Source organism: Aedes albopictus, chromosome 3 (genome assembly GCF_035046485.1).
Source record: "Aedes albopictus strain Foshan chromosome 3, AalbF5, whole genome shotgun sequence".
Taxonomy (NCBI): Eukaryota; Metazoa; Arthropoda; class Insecta; order Diptera; family Culicidae; genus Aedes; species Aedes albopictus.
The window spans coordinates 348,899,294-348,921,457 of NC_085138.1; positions in this window are offsets into that span (position 1 = coordinate 348,899,294).

Consider the following 22,164-nt stretch of genomic DNA (forward strand, 5'->3'; position numbering starts at 1 on the left):
TTTGTGGATGATATTGATCTCATTGGCATCGATCGTAGGGCAGTGGAGAAAGCTTATACTCCTCTGAAGAGAGAGACAGCGAGGATAGGCTTGACAATTAACTCTACCAAGACGAAGTACATGAAAGCGGGTAGAGACAGAGGCAGGCCAAGTGGTGTTAGTGCTGAGGTAGTGATTGATGGGGATGTGTTTGATGTTGCTGAAGAATATTGTTTATCTTGGAACACTTGTAACATGTGACAATGACGTTTCCCGTGAAGTGAAAAGGCGTATTGCCGCTGCAAATAGGGCCTTTTACGGATTGCGTAACCATATTAAGTCCCGTAACTTAAAAACGCCAACGAAATTCGCTCTATTTAAGACGCTGATTCATCCGGTTGCCCTCTACGGTCATGGCGGACAGTTCTTGATGGGAAACAAAGAAAATGGAGTGTGGCGCAGACGCATGAATCACGAGTTGTACCAAGTGTACAAAGATGCGAATATTGTGAAACGTATAAAATACGGCAGGCTACAGTAGGCTGGACACGTAGTGCGAATGTTGGAAAACAGTATTCAGCAGGGAACCAGGTAGAGGTCGGCGACTTCGTGGGCGGCCGCGAACGCACTGGCTGTACGCGGTTGAAGATCCCTACACGTTCGGGGAAACTGGAGGAACATCGCCCAAGACCGACGAAGATGGTGCTCTACGATACGCTTGGCGTTGGAGTAAAGTTACTTTGTAGCCAACAAGGTATCAAGGTATAAAAAGCACCTAGACCTTTTCACGCGTTAGGCTAGAAGTACTACGAGGAATTACGTTAAGCAATCTTGAAGAACTTTTGAAAGCATAGGGATTTTTGAAAGAATTTGTTATTAAATGCCTGGATTATTTCTCAAAGTAATCATTTGCGTAAACCCCAAAAAATTCCTCAAAAATTCTTTGTTGCAAATAAAAGAAAAACAATATTTGAAAGAATTCCTACAGATTTCCTTGAAGGAATCTCTGCAGGAGGCATTGGGGGAATTTCTGTAGGACTCCCTCAGGAAATTTGTGCAGGAATCCTTTGAGGATGAGTGTGTCCATCCTTAGAGGATTATTTGAGGAATACCTGAATGAATCTTTGTAACGTATCTTGAAAAAAATCCTGTGAGACATTATTGAAAGTAGCTTTAGAAAAATCGTTTGTGGCATTGCGAAAAGAACACTTGAAGAAAATCCTAGGAGAAATTCTTACAGGATTCCTGTGGGAAATTGCTGAAAGGGTCATGTGGTGTAGTCCCAAAGGAATCGTGTATTGAAATCTTTAAGAAATCTTGGAAATAATACTGAAGGAATTTCTTCAAAAACGCTTGGAGCTGTTCTCGAAGCAATCGCTGGAGCAACTTTTAAAGGAATTTGTTAAGAAGTCCTCGAAGTAATTCCTACATGAACCGTTAAAGATATTTAGAAAACAATTCTTGAAGAAGTTCCTCGCTTCGAAAAAATACTTGATGAAATCATTAGAAAGTTTTCTTAGAGGTTTAGTGAAGGTAATTCGGAAATATCCATCGTGTTATCGCTAAAGAAATCTTGGAGGGTGTCAATGGAAAAATTCCTGACGGAAACTTTGGAAGAATATACCTAAAGGATCCATTGAAGGAATTCCAGTAGAATTTATTATTTTTTGAACTTCTGAGGCATGCCCGTGCACCAGGGGGGTGGGGGGGTTGGTGTGTGTTAAACACCCCCCATTACAGACGCTGAAATTGGGAAAAACCCCTCCCTTGGCGTCACTTCTGTGCACGGGCCTGTTCTGAAGTATTCGTTGGTGGAATTCTTAAATTCTCGAAAGGAATATTTTGGGAATTTCTAAAGGATTTCTAGCAAAAACACTCAAAGGACAATCTGGAGGAATTTCTATAGAATTTATTGGAGGAATTTGTGTAAGAATCATCGAAAAAATCTTAAAATGCATAAAAAAAAACCTTTCATGAATGAATTCCCGAAAGATTTCTTGTACAAAATTATTTGTAAAATTCATCATGCATGAAATTTCTAATGGAATATTTGGAGAATTGCTTGATGCAATCATAATAAGATTTGAGGCGAGCCAACCAAGGGTTGAAAGCCTCATTTATAAAGACAATTATAATTATTTTAGGATAACCTAAGAGAATACTTGAACTTATCTTTGGAGAAATTGCATGACGATTTATTGGGAGGATATTTTGGGAGAAATCTTTAAACGCATCTTTGAAGGAACTCCTTTCGAATTTTTAGTAAAACCTTGATAGAATTCCTAAGGCAATCTGTAGAAAAATTCCCAAAAGGAATCTTTGGAGGAATGATTTAACAAATTAAACAAGGAATGCTTGATAAATGATTGATGAAACCTTTGCAGAAGTTTTTAAAAAGATCCTTGAAGAAACTCTGATAGAATCTTTGGACAACTTTTAAGATATTGTCTGGAAGAAATAGTTAAGAAATCTTTGCAAAAATTCTCGAAGTGATTCCTGAAGGATTCCCGATGGACATCCTCTTCCTCTATGAGTCTGAGCCTTGCATTAATAACCTAAAAGATGCTTCTAGGCATTCTTAAAGAATTCCAGAAGAAAGTGGCAAAACAGTCTTGGAAGGAATGCTTGAAATAATCCTTGGAGAAAATTCTGAAGAAATTTATTTTTTTACTATAGGTCACCTTTAGATTCCTACTAAGCATATACGCTTCCATTTTTATCCTACTCAAAACAATAGAATGAAGCACTTTTTGTTTTATTAATTATTTTTTGTTTAAAGATAACCAATGATAACAAACGAAGGGCCCATATAGCCGAGGCGGTAAACGCACAGGTATTCAGCATGACCATGCTGAGGGTGACGGGTTCGATTCCCGGTCGGTCCAGGATCTTTTCGTAAAGAAAATTTCCTTGACTTCCTTGGGCATAGAGTATCTTCGTGCCTGCCACACGATATACGCATGCAAAATGGTCATTGGCAGAGGAAGCTCTCAGTTAATAACTGTGGAAGTGCTCAGAAGCAGGCTTTGTCCCAATGAGGACGTTACGCCAAGAAGAGAGAGAGAGAGAGAATGATAACAAACTGTACGGAATCCGTCGGTTCCGCAATCGCTTTGCTTTCGAATAGGATGAATTTGGGATCGTAAGATTACTAAGGTCACGGTGACCCTACCAGGAATTCTCAGAGAAATTTTTTAAACGATTCTCTGGAAAAATTGCTGGAGGATTCTTTAATTATTCCTGAAGAAATTTTTTACAGAGATGCTTGATGGAAATTTAAAATGATGTTTCAAAAGGTGTCTCGAAAGAATTTTTAAAGATTCCTCTCAAAAATCGCAATAGGAATAATGTTTAGAAGAGTTCCTAGAGGAACGCTAGCAAAAATTCCTGAAGGAAAAATTTTGGAAACTCCTAGAGTAGATGGATTTTAAGGAATTCATCGGAGGAATTCGAGATGGATTTTTCGAACGAATTCCTATAGATTTTATTAGAGAAACTTTTGTAGGAATCTTTGGATGAATTCTTGAATTATTATCCAATCGATTCTCTGGATGCATTTCTTCAGGTATGCCTGGAGTAAACCCTGTAGCAAACCCTGGAGGAATTTCTGAAAGTATACCTGGAGGAATCCCTAGATGAATTCCTGGAGGAATCCTTAGAGCAAATGTGGGAGGAATCCTTGGAGAAATTTCTGAAGAAATTGCTTGAAGAATCCCGCGAGGAATTTCTATACAAATTTCTGGAGGAATCCTTGAAGGAATTTTTGGACGAATTCGTGGATGAATTTCTACAGAAATTCTTGGAGAAATCTCTGGAGGAAGTCCTGGATAAAACTTCTGGACAAATTCCTGGTGGAATCCCTGGAGAAATTCCTGGTGGAATTCCTGGAGTATTTCCTGGATACATTTCTAAAGAAATCCCTGCATGAATCCGTGGAGGAATTCCCGAAGGAATTCCTGGAGGAGTCCCTGGAGGAGTCCCTGCAGGAGTCCCTGGAGGAATTCCAGGAGATATTCCTGTAGGACTTACTGAAAAAAATCCTGGAGCAAACCCTGGGAGAAATCCTGAAGGAAACCCCGGATGAATTCCTGGAGGATTCCCTAGAGGATTTCCGGGAGAAATTCCTGGAGAAATTTCTGAAGAAACCTTTTGAGAAATTCCGGGAGGAATCCTTAGAAAAATTTCTGGAGAAATTCTCGGACGAATGCCTGGGGAATGCTTGGGAATTTTTTTGGAGGAATTCTTGGCGAAACCGCTAGAGGTATTCTTGGAGAAATCCCTGAAGAAATTCCTAAAGGAATAATTGGAAGATTTTCTACAGGCATCCCTGGAGAAATTGCTGGATGAATGCCTGGAGTATTTCCAGGATAAATTTCTAGAGAAATCCCTGGATGAATCCGTGGAGGAATTCATAAGAGAATTTCTGGAAGAATTTCTGCAGGAATACCTGGAGGAGACCTTGGAAGAATCCGTGGAGAGATTCCAGGAGATATTCCTGGAGGACTTACTGCAAAAAATCCTGGATGAATTCCTGGAGCAAACCCTGGGAGAAATCCTAAAGGAATCGCCGGATGGATTCATGGAGGATTCCCTAAAGGAGTTGTGGGAGGAATCCCTGGAGAAATTTCTGAAAATTCCTGTTGATAAATTCCGGGAGGAATCCTTAGAGAAATTTCTGGAAGAATCCTTGGGGAATTCTTGGGAAAATCCCTGGTAAAATTTCTGGGGGCATCCATGGAGGAATCTCTGAAGCAATTTCAGGAAGAACTTCAGGAGGAGTGCCTGGAGAAAAGTCTGGACAAATTCCTGGCGGAATTCCAGCAGGAATTCCTGGAGAAATCCCTACAGGAATTCTTGAGGTACTTCCAAGAGACTATCCCTGGAAGAATTCCTGGAGGAATCCCTGAATGAAATTCTGGAGGAATCTCTAGAGGAATTTTGGAAGAAACCCCTGGAGAAAATTCTGAAGAAACTCCTAGAAGAATATCAAGATAAATCACTGGAGGAATCATCGGAAGAATTCATGGAGGAATTTCTGGAAGAATCTTAAGAGGAATCCCTGAAGGAATTCCTGGTAAATTCCTGGTGGAATTTCTGGAGGAATCCGTTAAATAATTCCTGCAGGAATCTCTGGAGGAATCCCTTGAGGAGAAATTCCTTGATAAATTCTTAGAGGAAATCCTGGAAGAATTCCCTGGAAAAATTCCTGGAGGAATAACTGAAGGAATTCTTGATAGAATTTCTGCAGCAATCTCATGAGGGTTTCCTGGAGAAATTCGTGGGGGAAATGCTGTAGGGATTTCCGAAGGAATTCCTGGGATTATTACTGGAGATATTCTTGGTGGAATTCCTGGAGAAGTCCCTGGGGAAATGCCTGGATAAAATCCTGGAGGAATGCCTGGAGGAATGGCTGGAGGTATTCCAAAAATAATTCCTGGAGAAATTCCTAAAGCAACCCTAGATGATTCCCTAGAGGAACTCCGGAAGGAATGCTTGGAGGAACCGCTGGAGAAATTCCTGGAGACATGCCTGCATGAGTTCCTGGGGAATCTCAAGAGAAATTCTTTGAGAAATCTCCAGAGGAACTTAGAGAAATCCCTGGAGGAATTTCTGGAGGATTTTCTTGAAAAATCACTAGAGATCTTTCAAGTAGAATCCCTGAAGGAGTTCCTGGAGTAATCCCTGAAAGAATTTCTGGAGGAATTCCTGGAGGAATTCCTGGTGGAACCTGTAGAGGAATTTCTTGAGGTATCTCTAGAAGAATACCTGGAGGAATTTCTGGAGGAATTCCTAGAGTAATTCTTGAGAAATCTCCAGAGGAACTTCTGGAGAATGCCCTGCAAAAATTCCATGAGGAATCCCTGGAGGAATCGTTGGAGAAATGCTTGAAGGCAGTCCTGGAGAATTTTCATGAAGAATCACTGGAGAACTTTCAGGAAGAATCCCTGGAGGAATTCCTGGAGGAATTCCTGAAGGAATCACTGGTGGAATACGTAGAGGAATTCCTTGAAGCATCTCTAGCGGATTTTTTAGAGGTATTCCTGGACGAATCCCTGTAGGATGTTTTAGATGAATCCCTGAAGGAATTCACAAAAAAAATCCTGGAATGATTCCTGGAGGAATTTCTGGAGGAATTCCTTGTGAAGTTCCTGGAGAAATCTCTGAAAAAAAATCCAAGGTTCAATGCCTGAGGGAATTCCTGAAGGAGTTTCTGAAGAAATCCCAAGAGGAAGTATTGAAGAAATCGCTGAAATTCTTGAGGAAATCCTGAAGGAATCCTAAAAGGAGAACGTAAAGGAACTCTTGGAGGTATCCCTGTAGCAGTTTCTGAAGAAATCCCTGGAGGAGTTTCTGAAAGAATTCCAGCAGAAATTCCTTAAGGAATCCCAAGAAGAGTGCTTGGAGGCATTTTTAAAATAATCCCGGAAGAGGTTCCTGGAAGAATCACAGAAATAATTCCCGGTGAATCCTTGGAGGAATTCTTGGAGGAATTTCTGAAGAAACCCCATGAGGAATACAGGAAGCAATCCCACGAGGAATTCCTAAGGGAATCACAGGAGAGTTTTCTTAGCGAATTCCTGGAAGATTTTCTGTAGGAGTTCCTGGATTAAAAATCCATGCCTGCAGTAATTTCTAGACGAATTATTGAAGGAACAATTGGATGGACTCCCAAAGGATTTTTAGTACAAAACTTTTAAGCAATTCCTGTATTGATTTTTGAATAATTGCATGTAATTTTTTTTTGAAAGTCTTCCATCCTTCAGAAATACTTCGAATAATTTCAGATGGAATTGTTGAAGCAATCTATAGTGGTATTCTGGAAGAAATATATGGAGAAATCTCTGAAGAAATACCTGCAGAAATACCTTAAAGGATCTCAGGAGAAATTCCCGAAGAAAACCGCGAAAACAGCACTGGAACATTAACTTTAGGAGCCTTTAAAGATATCCCAGGACAAATCCCCAAAGAAACGTCCGGTGGAATCCCTAGCTACACTCTTGAAGGAAATTCTGGAGGAATCCATGGAAAATTCTTGGATAAATTGTTTATACTCATATAGTTCACGGAACTAGGAACAAATCTAAAACAGTCATTTTGATTCCTCAAAACTGCAATGCCGATTTGTATAATCCCATATCGGGCATGGTCACTCGATTAAAAGTTATCTCAAGTCAGGCCCCCCTGGGCCCCCTCCAGATAGAAATCCTAGCTACGCCAATGCCGTCGTCATGTAACACCCTATGCGCGGCTCAAATTGACCAAACAGCGTTCATTCGTGTGAACATGCCTTAATTTTTCCTCAGGTTATGTGTAACTTTTCTTACTAATAAAAAATCATTCATTGTCCAACAAGCAAAGTATATACATCGTGTCCTGATGACAGACCAGTCAGTAGTACTTTCTTCGTTAATTTCGCAAGGAACAGTAAACAAAATAATTTTGTAAATCACTTCAAATGAAATGACAATCTAAAAAACTTTTCTAATAAAGAAAAATCAACCCAGTGCTCCGGCTAGCACGGTCTGAAAACTGCTAATCAAGTGGAGATGGTTCCCGCTGTGTGAGCTCTCGAGTTGCGTAAGTATGTAAATTTCCCCTCGAAGCTGCATGTGTCGCCTCTACGTATGACGTAATTTGGGCCATGCTGTCGAGAGCCCGGCGCGGCGCGGCGTTGATTCATTTGGGTGCAGCGTGACAGAATTTACCATCAGCTGTTTCGTTCCACGGTGATCCTGCGTTTTAACTATGCCATGCATTCACTAGCCGCGCGCCGTTGCTGTATACGGTTTTGCAACCAAGAACGCTCGTCATGGCCAAACCGGGCCACTGTCAGCTCCATTACTTTCGGTCAGTTGCACACTTTTGCACTGTGAACTCTTTTACAATGCAATGGACGGACATCTACTGTGCAGTAGCCTCGTCTGTTGTCGGCACACTACCTACTGACCGGGTGGGATAATGTAGTGCAAAGTCGGTGATGACATGGAACCGACCTTCACACTACCGGGGAAAGAACATAATTACTTAGTCAAACTTTCAGAACGGTGAATCCTATCAACACGAGGGATGTTTGAAAAATGATATTTGTACATTTGGGTATAGCTTGACAACACTTTCAGAAAAAAACAACCTGTAAATATTCTGCAAATAAAACAAGTCAAATTTCGATTGCTAGCTATACAAGCACTTCAATCTATTTTGTAACCAGGGTTGGCGTATGCATGGGTCATTCCGAGAATGAACACCCACTCGCTTGCCCCACAGCTTTACAACAAACGACTGTGTTCCCAAGTTAGATACGTTGCTGGTACACACTAGAGACATTGCAGTCATGTGGAACGATGTTCGGAAATTTGCTTTTTGTCAAAACGTTTACTCATGGACGATACACGAACGATGCTACCTACCGTTGCGATGCAAGAGAAGATACCTAGGGTATTTCGGATGACTTAAGTATGGCGAAGCCCCCTGTGGTGAACGTAAACAATTTAATGAAATTATGTTTCCATTAGAGAACGGAATGCTTTTCGTTCGAGCAACCGTTTGGAGTCATCGATGCGCTGGAAGGGGCAAATTACACCGTGTCCAATAAGTTCTCATACAAAATACCTATATAGAAAATATAATTTTATTTCACCCCTGTGATTCATATTTTCAAAATGAATGCATGTATTGAAGGGCCACATGATTCTGATTAAATAAAGCATGCGGTTTAGAATAACATTATTTTCTATTTGTTTTTATAAGCCCAGCAGTACACTCCCGTTTTCTGAAATCCGTTTGCTCCGGCACGCAAGAAAAATGTTCGAAAAGTTTTTCATTCTACGGTAGCTAAATAAAGTCCATAAGGTTAAATTTTGAGTTTTTATCCCCAGTATTGTACCAAATGGATATACTTAGGCTAAAACGATACAATTTTAATGATGATATAGTAGGAAGATCAACTTGGGCTGATTCCCTTGAAAATGACCGTTATATTGAAAACAAACATCATAAAACGTAAATTTTTAACCTAATTTACCACACTAGGGATACAAGCATATTTTAGAAGTGAGAGTGGTGTGAATCAACAAAATAAGATGCAGCCATGCTTGTTTAACACAACAAATCTCATTCAAACTGGTGAATGGGCATTTTTATTTAATTTACGTGTTATTTTGTACAGAATAAAATGGCTTCGTACTTCACCAATACAGAAACTCAAATTTTTTTTCTCTTTTGGTCATAGTTGCTACTAGCAATGGTGAGGACAGGAACCTAATTTGTTTTAACTTAAAACCATTACTCGTTAAAATGAAACGAAATACCAATGAAATGGCGTGCGTGTAAGCTGAAATGAACTTGCGACACATAAGCGATCAGCAGAGAGATATAAAGGAGTGTTTTCTATTTATTTCTCTAGAATTCCAATCATGGATTTCTTCTCCTGGCGTTTCTTCAAGGATCTCTCCAAGAGCTCCTTCAGAGATTCGTCCAGGAGAATTCAGGGATACCTCCATGAGTTCCATCAAGGGCCCCTATAGTAGTTTTTTTTCTGGGATCCATCTTGAAATTTCTTCAAGGATCCCAGATGAATCTAGGATTTTCTGCAGGGATTCCTTCTGAAGTTCCATTTGAAATTCTGGCTAGAGTTCCTTCAGGGCTCAGTCCAAGAGTTCCTTCAGAGATTCTGTCAGGAGTTTCAGGGATTCGTGTAGATGTTTACTCAGAGATTCCACTTGAAATTCCTTCAGGGATTCCTCTTGAAGTTTCTTCAGAGATACCTCCAGGATTCCTCCAGGTGAATTCCTGCACAAGTTCATTCAGGGAAAAGTCTACAAGTTCCTCCAGGTGTTCCTTCGGAGATTCCTCCAGGAGTTTTGTTGAATATTTTTTTTAGGAGGATTCATAGATGTCTCCAGGAGTTACATCAGAGGATTTCTTTACGAGTTCTCATACGAATTCCTCCTGGATTTCTTTCAGGGAACCCTTCTGGAATTCCTCCAGGAATTCTTTTGGGGATTTCTCCTGGAAATTATTCGGATATTCCCCCTGGAAATCCTACGGAGATTCCTCTTGAAAATCCTTCTGGAATTTCTCCTAGAAATCCTCAAGAGATTCTTACTGTAAATCCTTCTGGAATGCTTTGGAATTCCTTTGGGTGTTCCTCTTGCAAATACTTCGGGGATTCCTTTTAAAAATCTTTTGGAGATCCATCCTGAAAACACTTCGGGGATTCTCCTGGATATCCTTCGATGATTCCTGCTGAAATTCCTTCGGGGATTTCTTCGAGGATTTCATTTGGAAATTCTTCGGGGATTCCTGCTCGAATATCTTTGATGATTACTGAAATTTCTTTAAGAAATTACGCTCAAATTTCTTCGTGGATTTTTCTGGGATTCCTGCGTGAATTCTTCCTGGAATTCCTTCAGAGATTCTTGCCGGAAGTCCTTCGTAGATTCCTCGTGCATTTTTTTTTCGAGGATTCCTCCTGGATATCCTTCGTTGATTCCTTTTGCAATACTTTCAGAGATATCTTCAGAAGTTTTTGCAGGGTTCTCTCACAGAGAGATTCCTGGTTCTCCAGAGAATCCTGCCGAAGTTTCTTCTCGAATTCCTCCACGTGTTCTCTCTGAGATTTCATCAGATGTTTCTTCAGGAATCACTCCGGATGTTCCTCCAAGGTTTCTTACGAAATTCCTTCGGGGATGTCTCCTGGAATTCCTTCGGTGATTTCTCCTGGAAATTCTTCGAGACCTCCTAAGCCTTAATAGTGCAACCTTACTATCAAATTTGATGGGTTTTGAAGCAAAACTGTAACAAAATCGATACTTCATTGCCCTCCAATGGCACTGTAGTAATGTGACATGTTCTATATCAGTGGTGTTCAACCATGTGATCCTCGAAGCTCATGAATGCGGCTCGCGGGCTTATTTAGAATAGTTTTAAATAAATAAAGGAGTATTTTATAATATTAAATGTCATTAAATTTAATGTCTATCATTTGTGAATGCATAAATTTCATCAAAGTTCATAACTGTACTTTTCACAAAATGTTAAGTTAAGACAAAATGTCATACGAGCAGGAAGCAGGAAATAAAAAGTTTAAAATATTATTTCGAACAACTTTGTGTGTGACACGAAATAGGCACCACTGAGTGTTCAATATTTGATTTATATGGTAGAAAGCGCTACCAAGAAGTGAATGAAAGAAGCGCTTGAAAATAGATTGAATTCTCGATGTTTAGCAAATTATTATCAAAGTGAAACTTTTTTTGTTCAGGTATTAAAGTGCAACTAATGCTTGCCAATAAAGAGTAAACAAAACTCTCCGACAAGTTAACCTTCTGGCATCCATTATTACCGCAATAAAACTCTTCAAACTCTCAATAGATGGCGATCCATTCGATTAGTAACGAAATCACCAACAGATATTGCCAACAGAAACGCAGAAATTACGACGCTGCTAGGTTTATTGCGGTCAAACTGGCTTTCGTTTTATTTTCACTTTATTTTTCGCCATATTGAAGAATTAGCTAACGTGAATGAAAAATAGTTAATTTCGCTCAAATTAGCAATGAATTGACAGTTTGCCGTCATTTCCATTGCATGCTCACATAAATAAACTCTCTCAGCTGAGCTTTCTTGTGATTCGAGATAGCTTTACTAAATTGACAAATTGATTTTTTTTTTCATTCTAAGATGATAATATTCACCATTTTCGGAGCGCATTAATTCCAGTGTTGCGATATTTTGCTTTTTTCATTTTCTCCGTTTTGGTTTTCCTGTCATTGTTGTTTTCCGATCAGCAGCACGAGTGCGAAATGAAATAGGTACTCACACTCGCACGCAGCGTGCTGAAAGCGAGAGCTGACAGGGCTAAATTTCCATTCAATTTTCTGTAGTTGAGTGTTTTCACCCGTGGTAGCGTATAGGGCACTCACTCTCACAAGCCACCGCTTGAGACGAATGGCCTTTCAGTATGAGTAGTGTGTGGATGATTGGGAATTGATCTTGTTGGGTCGCTCACGAATGGAGCTCTCGGACTCTGTCAGTTCTCACATCGAGGAACTGAAAACGACCGCCGCAGTTATTCATTTTCGGCTGAAAAACAGGCTCTGAGACTGATATTTTGCAGGACTGATTAATTCTATGTTTCTGCAAACCCCAATATTCACGGTAAAATTGAATGCGCATAAGCCTACCAACACAATAACTACTAAAATATTACTTTGAGATAACCGCTTTCTACTTACGAATGATGTATCCTCCTGAACTTTACGTGCCATCGAAGAAGCTTCTCTGCATCTTGAGCTGTCATAGTTTTGTTGAAAAAATAAACAACATTTATCATAACCTCATTTCGAGAATAAAAATTTTTCAACTAGGTTTTAAAACGGTTTTATTGCTACTCTTAATGCGGTTTGCAAAACTCCTCCGAGAGTGGTCCACTTAGCTGGAAATGCTCTTAAAGAGGTTATCAAGAGGTTTTGATGCATAAATCAGTTTTATTGCAAGTTTTATAGAATTGGTCATGAAGATCTCTTGTAGAGTCAAACAAACCTTAAAATGTTACTTGGGCTGACAGCCATATGAAAAATGGTGTTAATGGAAAAAGGAGTGTTCATAGTGTGGGCTCGGAGTCAGTTTTTCTTTATATTTCGCAGCATCATTACCTGTTCTGTCGCTTAGTTGGTTAAAACGCTGGTCTAGCGAATACTGAGTCGTGGGCTCAAATCCCACCATAACGCGGTTTTTTCACAATTTCATCTCTCATTTTGAAAATTAACCCGGGAGCGATCGCGTCGTGTACTGAGTACACGCCCCATGAAAAACACACGCTTGTGATACAAAAAAAAGCGTGGTGTCGCTGAGGGTAGTCGAAGGTGCGACTGCTATAGGGTTAATCAACATTATGTGTCATCTATTTTTCAAGTTTTTCACAGTACGTTCTGGTACACTGCCGTGTGCAGCATAGTTGTCCCATGCTTAAATGGAATCCCTAAAAATATGAGACAACTTACAGTGGTGTCATCGTGGTTACTCCAAGTTACTCATTGAGTAACCAGCTCTTCCCGAGCAGAAGGGCATACCTTACAAATACCATGCAAAGAGCAACATGTGGTCTAATACCTTAAATTGATATTGCTGCGTTATTGTACGAAATGTTATGAGAGCATCACAATAACAGTAGGACGTATTTGAGCAGAGTTTGGTATTGATGTAGTATTTGTTGATTTAGCAGTGAAAATAACCGAAGAACAAGATTTGCTATTACATCATGAAGTCATCAAACAAATCAAACATTTAACCCTTCCGTTACCAACCCCCCCTAACGAGAGTGCGAAAAAATACTCTTTTCGTTATAACTTTTTTGTTTTTCAATATTTTTCGACCAAATTTTGACACAATAAGCGGATATCCTTCAATTTTAAGGATTAGCTAGGGATTGTTGGAATGGCCACCTGGTTCCGGAGTTATTCCGGAATCAAAATGGGTCATTCGATTTGGCCATTTTGGAAAAAAAAAATTTTCGATATGAGAGCCGTTCAGTTTTCAGACCTAAGTGCACTAGAATGATAGAAAAATATGTCTAGAAGTCCATCCCGGTCACTACGTGCCTTGGAACCCGTTTTACGGATGTTCCGGGGAACCGGTTCCGGGGTCAATTTTTGAATATGATTCAATACCATCATGCAACACCTCAAACTTCGTGATTTTTCAAGATGCATCATTCTGTGCTGTTTTGGCGTTGTCTGAAATACTGTTGGCCATTTTGGAACCGGTATTCGGATTTCCCGGGAATCGGTTCCGGTGGTTCCAGGGTCCAATTTTCGAAAATAAACAAACACCATCATGCGACATATCAAACTTCATGATTTTGAAAATTATGGCACTTTATCATAAAGGTTGGCCACTTAGGATACATTTGGCCATTATGAAATCGGTTAACAGATTTTCCGGGTTCCAGTTCCGGGGCCAAGTTTCGAAAATGGTTCAATACCGTCATGCGGCATCTCAAACATCGTGATTTTCAAAATACATCATTCTGGGCTAATATTGCGTTACCTGAAATACTTGGCCATTGTAGAACCGGTGTTCAGATTCCCCGGGAATCGGTTCCGGTGGTTCCGGGGTCAATTTTTAGAAGATGAACACCAGGAATTCCTACCGAAGTTCCTCCAGGAATTCCTCTGGAAAATTCTCTAGGAATTCCTCCAGGAATTCCACCAGGAATTCCTACGGAAGTTTCTCTAGGAATTCCTACGGAAGTTCTCCAGGAATTTCTACGGAAATTCATCCAGGAATTCCTCCGGAAATTCATCCAGGAATTCCTCCAGAAATTCCTCCAGGAGTTCCTCCGGAAATTTCTCCAGGAGTTCCTCCGGAAATTCATCCTGGAATTTCTACGGAAATTCATCCGGAAATTCATCCAGGAATTTCTACGGAAATTCATCCAGGAATTCCTCCGGAAATTCATCCAGGAATTCCTCCAGAAATTCCTCCAGGAGTTCCTCCGGAAATTTCTCCAGGAGTTCCTCCGGAAATTCATCCTGGAATTTCTACGGAAATTCATCCGGAAATTCATCCAGGAATTTCTACGGAAATTCATCCAGGAATTCCTCCGGAAATTCCTCCAGGAATTCCTCCGGAAATTCATCCAGGAATTCCTCCGGAAATTCCTCTAGGAGTTCCTCCGGAAATTTCTCCAGGAATTCCTCCGGAAATTCATTCGGAAATTCATCCAGGAATTCCTCCAAAAATTTCTCCAGGAGTTTCTCTGGAAATTCCTCCAGGAATTCCTTCGGATATTACTCTAGGAATTCCTGCGGAAATTTCTTCAGGAATTCCTCCGAGAATTCCTCTGGAAATTTCTCTCAGAATTCCTCCGGAAATTTTTTCCGGAATTCCTCCGGAAATTTTTTCCGGAATTCCTCCGGAAATTTCTCCCGGAATTCCTCCGGAAATTTCTCCCGGAATTCCTCCGGAAATTTCTCCCGGAATTCCTCCGGAAATTCCTCCAGGAATTCCTCCGGAAATTCCTCCAGGAATTCCTCCGGAAATTCCTCCAGGAATTCCTCCGGAAATTCCTCCCGGAATTCCTCCGGAAATTCCTCCTGGAATTCCTCCGGAAATTCCTCCTGGAATTCCTCCGGAAATTCCTCCCGGAATTCCTCCGGAAATCCCTCCAGGAATTCCTTCGGAAATTCCTCCAGAAATTCCTTCGGAAATTCCTCCAGAAATTCCTTCGGAAATTCCTCCAGAAATTCCTTCGGAAATTCCTCCAGAAATTCCTTCGGAAATTCCTCCAGGAATTCCTTCGGAAATTCCTCCAGGAATTCCTTCGGAAATTCCTCCAGGAATTCCTTCGGAAATTCCTCCAGGAATTCCTTCGGAAATTCCTCCAGGAATTTCTTCGGAAATTCCTCCAGGAATTCCTTCGGAAATTCCTCCAGGAATTCCTTCGGAAATTCCTCCAGGAATTCCTTCGGAAATTCCTCCAGGAATTCCTTCGGAAATTCCTCCAGGAATTCCTTCGGAAATTCCTCCAGGAATTCCTTCGGAAATTCCTCCAGGAATCCCTTCGGAAATTCCTCCAGGAATTCCTTCGGAAATTCCTCCAGGAATTCCTTCGGAAATTCCTCCAGGAATTCCTTCGGAAATTCCTCCAGGAATTCCTTCGGAAATTCCTCCAGGAATCCCTTCGGAAATTCCTCCAGGAATTCCTTCGGAAATTCCTCCAGGAATTCCTTCGGAAATTCCTCCAGGAATTCCTTCGGAAATTCCTCCAGGAATTTCTTCGGAAATTCCTCCAGGAATTCCTTCGGAAATTCCTCCAGGAATTCCTTCGGAAATTCCTCCAGGAATTTCTTCGGAAATTCCTCCAGGAATTCCTTCGGAAATTCCTCCAGGAATTCCTTCGGAAATTCCTCCAGGAATCCCTTCGGAAATTCCTCCAGGAATTCCTTCGGAAATTCCTCCAGGAATTCCTTCGGAAATTCCTCCAGGAATTCCTTCGGAAATTCCTCCAGGAATTCCTTCGGAAATTCCTCCAGGAATTTCTTCGGAAATTCCTCCAGGAATTCCTTCGGAAATTCCTCCAGGAATTCCTTCGGAAATTCCTCCAGGAATTCCTTCGGAAATTCCTCCAGGAATTCCTTCGGAAATTCCTCCAGGAATTCCTTCGGAAATTCCTCCAGGAATCCCTTCGGAAATTCCTCCAGGAATTCCTTCGGAAATTCCTCCAGGAATTCCTTCGGAAATTCCTCCAGGAATTCCTTCGGAAATTCCTCCAGGAATCCCTTCGGAAATTCCTCCAGGAATTCCTTCGGAAATTCCTCCAGGAATTCCTTCGGAAATTCCTCCAGGAATTCCTTCGGAAATTCCTCCAGGAATTCCTTCGGAAATTCCTCCAGGAATTCCTTCGGAAATTCCTCCAGGAATTCCTTCGGAAATTCCTCCAGGAATTCCTTCGGAAATTCCTCCAGGAATTCCTTCGGAAATTCCTCCAGGAATTCCTTCGGAAATTCCTCCAGGAATTCCTTCGGAAATTCCTCCAGGAATTCCTTCGGAAATTCCTCCAGGAATTCCTTCGGAAATTCCTCCAGGAATTCCTTCGGAAATTCCTGCAGGAATTCCTTCGGAAATTCCTCCAGGAATTCCTTCGGAAATTCCTCCAGGAATTCCTTCGGAAATTCCTCCAGGAATTCCTTCGGAAATTCCTCCAGCAATTCCTTCGGAAATTCCTCCAGGAATTCCTTCGGAAATTCCTCCAGGAATTCCTTCGGAAATTCCTCCAGGAATTCCTTCGGAAATTCCTCCAGGAATTCCTTCGGAAATTCCTCCAGGAATTCCTTCGGAAATTCCTCCAGGAATTCCTTCGGAAATTCCTCCAGGAATTCCTTCGGAAATTCCTCCAGGAATTCCTTCGGAAATTCCTCCAGGAATTCCTTCGGAAATTCCTCCAGGAATTCCTTCGGAAATTCCTCCAGGAATTCCTTCGGAAATTCCTCCAGGAATTCCTTCGGAAATTCCTCCAGGAATTCCTCCGGAAATTCCTCCAGGAATTCCTCCGGAAATTCCTCCAGGAATTCCTCCGGAAATTCCTCCAGAAATTCCTCCGGAAATTCCTCCAGGAATTCCTCCGAAAATTCCTCCAGGAAAGATCCTCCTGGCGTTCCTCCCGGAAATTGTTGGTGGAACTCCCTGGAAGAATTCTTGGGGGAACACCCGGAGGGACTCCTACAAGTATTCCTTAAAGAACTTCTGGAGAAGCTCTTGAGGCAATTCCAGGAGAAACTCCCGCAAGAATTTACAGGGAGAATTCCTGGAGAAATTCTCGGAGGAATTTTCGAAAGAACTCCCGGAGGAAACGTTGGAGGAGTTCCCGGAATATTTTTGAAGGAATTTCCGGAGGAATTCCCGGAGGAATTTCCGGAGGAATTCCCGGAGGAATTTCCGGAGGAATTCCTGGAGGAATTTCCGGAGGAATTCCTGGAGGAATTTCTGGAGGAATTTTTGGAGGAATTCCTGGAGGAATTTCCGGAGGAATGCCTGGAGAAATTTCCGGAGGAATTCCTGGAGGAATTTCCGGAAGAATTCCTGGAGGAATTTCCGGAGGAATTCCGGGAGAAATTCCTGGAGGAATTCCTGGATGAATTTCCAGAGAAACTCCTGGAGGAATTTTCGGAGGAATTCCTGGGGGAATTCCTGGATGTATTTCCGGAGGAACTCCTGGAGGAATTTCCGGAGGAACTCCTGGAGGAATTTCCGGAGGAACTCCTGGAGGAATTTCCGGAGGAACTCCTGGAGGAATTTCCAGAGGAACTCCTGGAGGAATTTCCGGAGGAATTCCTGGATGAATTTCTGGAGGAATTCCTGGATGAATTTCCAGATGAACTCCTGGAGGAATTTCCAGATGAACTCCTGGAGGAATTTCCAGATGAACTCCTGGAGGAATTTCCGGAGGAATTCCTGGAGGAATTTCCGGAGGAATTCTTAGAGAAACTTCCGGAGAAATTCCTGGAAGAACTTCCGTAGGAATTCTTGGATGAACTTCCGTAGGAATTCCTGTTGTTCATCTTCGAAAAATTGACCCCGGAACCACCGGAACCGATTCCCGGGAAATCTGAACACGGGTTCTACAATGGCCAAGTATTTCAGGTAACGCAATATTAGCCCAGAATGATGTATTTTGAAAATCACGATGTTTGAGATGCCGCATGACGGTATTGAACCATTTTCGAAACTTGGCCCCGGAACTGGAACCCGGAAAATCTGTTAACCGATTTCATAATGGCCAAATGTATCCTAAGTGGCCAACCATTATGATAAAGTGCCATAATTTTCAAAATCATGAAGTTTGATATGTCGCATGATGGTGTTTGTTTATTTTCGAAAATTGGACCCTGGAACCACCGGAACCGATTCCCGGGAAATCCGAATACCGGTTCCAAAATGGCCAACAGTATTTCAGACAACGCCAAAACAGCACAGAATGATGCATCTTGAAAAATCACGAAGTTTGAGGTGTCGCATGATGGTATTGAATCATATTCAAAAATTGACCCCGGAACCGGTTCCCCGGAACATCCGTAAAACGGGTTCCAAGGCACGTAGTGACCGGGATGGACCTCTAGACATATTTTTCTATCATTCTAGTGCACTTAGGTCTGAAAACTGAACGGCTCTCATTTCGAAAATTTACTTTTTCCAAAATGGCCAAATCGAATGACCCATTTTGATTCCGGAATAACTCCGGAACCAGGTGGCCATTCCAACAACCCCTAGCAAATCCTTAAAATAGAAGGATATCCGCTTATTGTGTCAAAATTTGGTCGAAAAATATTGAAAAACAAAAAAGTTATAACGAAAAGAGTGTTTTTTCGCACTCTCGTTATGGGGGGTTGGTAACGGAAGGGTTAATAACAAGAAATGTTATTAGTTTGTTATTCAATAACTTTGGAATATCAAATACAGCTCTTGAAATTTTAGGTATGCATTCATTATTGAAATAACAAGATTTGTTATTTTCTAGGTGTTATTTATACAAAATTTTGGTATTCATGTTTGTTATTTTGCCTCTTATGTCCACCTAATGAAGGGCATATCAAGGTATGGTAGTATTTAAGGTAAATACCTTGATATGTTATTCACTTGTTATTTTCTTCTGCTCGGGTTGAGTTCAAATTATTGAAAAAAAAAAACTCCCAGTATGAGCACCCTCGCGATTATAAGAAAACAATCCATGGTTTTTAAGCTGACATACATGTTTTTCAGCGAAATTAGAAATAGTGTCCCCCCTTGGTGTTTTTTGGATGTTTTTCGCGCCCTCCAGGCCCGTGCACAGTAAAGGAGGCAAAAAAGGGATTTTTCGTATTTTCACTAAAAGGCGGAGGAGCGCCTACTATATGGAACTTGGATAATGGGAAGGGTTTAACCCACAAAAGCACTCTCTAAGGTATAGTACACCGGGGCAAGTTGAAACGGGTGGGGCAAGATGAAACACGAAGTTTTGAAATAGATTTCAATTAAATTTTGAAATATATTTTTTGCTAAAAGATTGTTTGAATCAAAAACTATGTGTTATGGCAATCAAATTGTCTATCATCATTATAAAACATCATGTTAACCCGCTGTTTCATCTTACCCCACCCGTTTCAACTTGCCCCGGTGTACCTTACAAGCTGGGTGCCCTCATATAGAGAAACCTATGTATTTTCTGAGGTATTCTGGCTTTCGAAACCCGTTGATCTCAAAGTACCTAGGCCTCAAATCTTTGGTGATACAGGCAGGCTTGTCCGCACTGAGCGCCTGAAAGTTCTGCTCTTTGGATTGACACCATCAAGCACATCATAAATTATAAATCTTTTCATCTTATCAAATAGAGGGATGTTGAAATATTGTAAATGTCATTTCGAACTGTCAAAAAAACCGTACCGCAGAGCCACTCGGAGCGCGCAAAGAGATTTTCACCCGGGTGAAAACACTCTTAGTGAATTCGCGACTACGAAGGTAAAAGAGATTCCAACTCTTTGTCGCTCTAATGAAAAACCTCGTAAGGAACTGTCAGAATGTGCGTGAAAAAAAAGCAAAAAATATTTCCCTCTCGTTTTTTCTCTCGTAAACCTTCACGCACATTCGACAACTTCGTAGTCGCGAATTTCACTATAAACGGCCCGTGCGGCGCTGCGGTGCAGTTTTTTGACAGTTCGAAATGACATTTACAATATTTGAACATCCTTCTATCTGATAAGATGAAAAGATTTATAATTTATGATGTGCTTGATGGTGTAAATCCAAAGAGCAGAATTTTCATGCGCTCAGTGCGGCGGACAAGCCTGGATACAGGTATGTTCCATTTTTGTCAACACGGTCCGCGATTTTCAGTTGACAAAAACGGAATAATTTTCATTGACACAATATTTTGCAACATTTCAATATAAACTGAATATTTTCCTATAAAAACACATTCCTAATGTAAAATAATGCAGTTCACTATAAAATTATATTGTTCTTTGACAGTTTTTACCTGACGTCGACAAGAGGTTTCACCCCATTTTTTGTGATTCCACATTTGTGACCACATTTTTTGTGAATTTAAGAATCTTAAATTGATATATCAATCTATTATCGGTGTATCAAGAAGAGACGCATAGTGTTTCAGTACCCGAATCGATATTTTCATAAATGACACACTTTCTGGAATGATCAATCTCCCGGAAAGTCATTTCGACTTCGACTTAACAAAGAAGGACATATTTCCTTCCTTCCGAAAGGTATTTCTCCACGAGTGTCTTCTGAGATTCCTCCAGGTATTCCTTCACAGATTCCTATAGAAGTTTCCTCTGGGATACTTTTATGAAATCTCAAGGAATTTTTCTATGCAATTACTCGGAACATCTCTATATCTAAGGATTCCCCAAGAAGTTCTTTCGGTGAGATTATTTCGAAGAAAGATTTTGTGAGCCTTGCGATTTTTTCAGTAGTTCTTTGTCGGATTATTCCTGATGTTTGTTTATAAATTTCTCGTGGAGCTTCATCGGGGATTCTTTCAGGAATTCCACCAGGTAGTACAATTAATTAGGAATTCTGGGGTTTAACCCAGACATCTTCTTGAAATTCATCTAAAAGCTGTTAATTCATCAAGATTTTATTAACGAAATACCTGCAGGAGTTCCTCTGTTTATTCAGAATTTCCTACAGGAATTCTTCTAAGATTATTTTCTGTAATCCCTTCAGATTTTTTTTCTGATATTCCTCCAGTTCATATTGAGATTCCTTTCTGCGACACCTTCAAACGTTTTTCTAGAATTCAATCCAAAGCTCTTTGAGGAATTTGTTTTTTGGTATTTTTCCAGGAAATCCTTCACGGATTAATGTAATATTTTTTCCATTATTTTTTGTAAGCTTCCTGTACGAGTTCTTTTTGATATTTGTGCGCAGCATAAGTTACTTCTGGACCTTTGATTTTGAATACTTCCAAAAGATTCTTCTATGGAATATCTCCAGGGTTTCTTACTGCGTTTGCTTCAAGAGTTCATCCAAAAGTATATCCTAGGAACCCTCCTGGGAATCCTCCAGGAATTCCTGCTGCAAATCTTCCAGAAGTACCTGCTGGGAGGCCTTCTGATGTTCCTTATAAAAATCTCCAGGTAGTTATTTCTGAAAATCTTAAAGAATTTTTGTGTGGAAAACGATCAGAAATTCCTTGTAGGAATACAGTAGATGTTTGTTGGAGATAACCACCAAGCTGTATATATTAGAATAATCAATTGACCAATCAACCCCTCCATCCCTCATCTCATTAATTAACCATCGAGAGCGAGAGAATGAGTGACCACCAAAGTAGGTAGCCGATGGTCATTCGACATCAAAAATTGTAAATAGAATTAGTAAGCAAATACACGTTGAAGTAGTCAGAACCTACGCTCGATCTTCACATCTTCGGTCGGTCGATGACACTATCCCGGGTTCAGTAACCCCGCGCGAGTGATAAACGGTCCGGACGGGACTTGTGTGAAATTTATGTCCCTGGGGTGTACTAAGGACTGTTCAATTTATAAAACGGACAACTTGCTTGTGCGATATCTTTTTTTATTTTTCAATAAAATCATTATCAGTTTTTTGCGTAACTTTCTATAGCTATTCTCAAATGTAGGAAAAATATAACATTAACCAAATTGTTCTTTATTGCGTAAATAA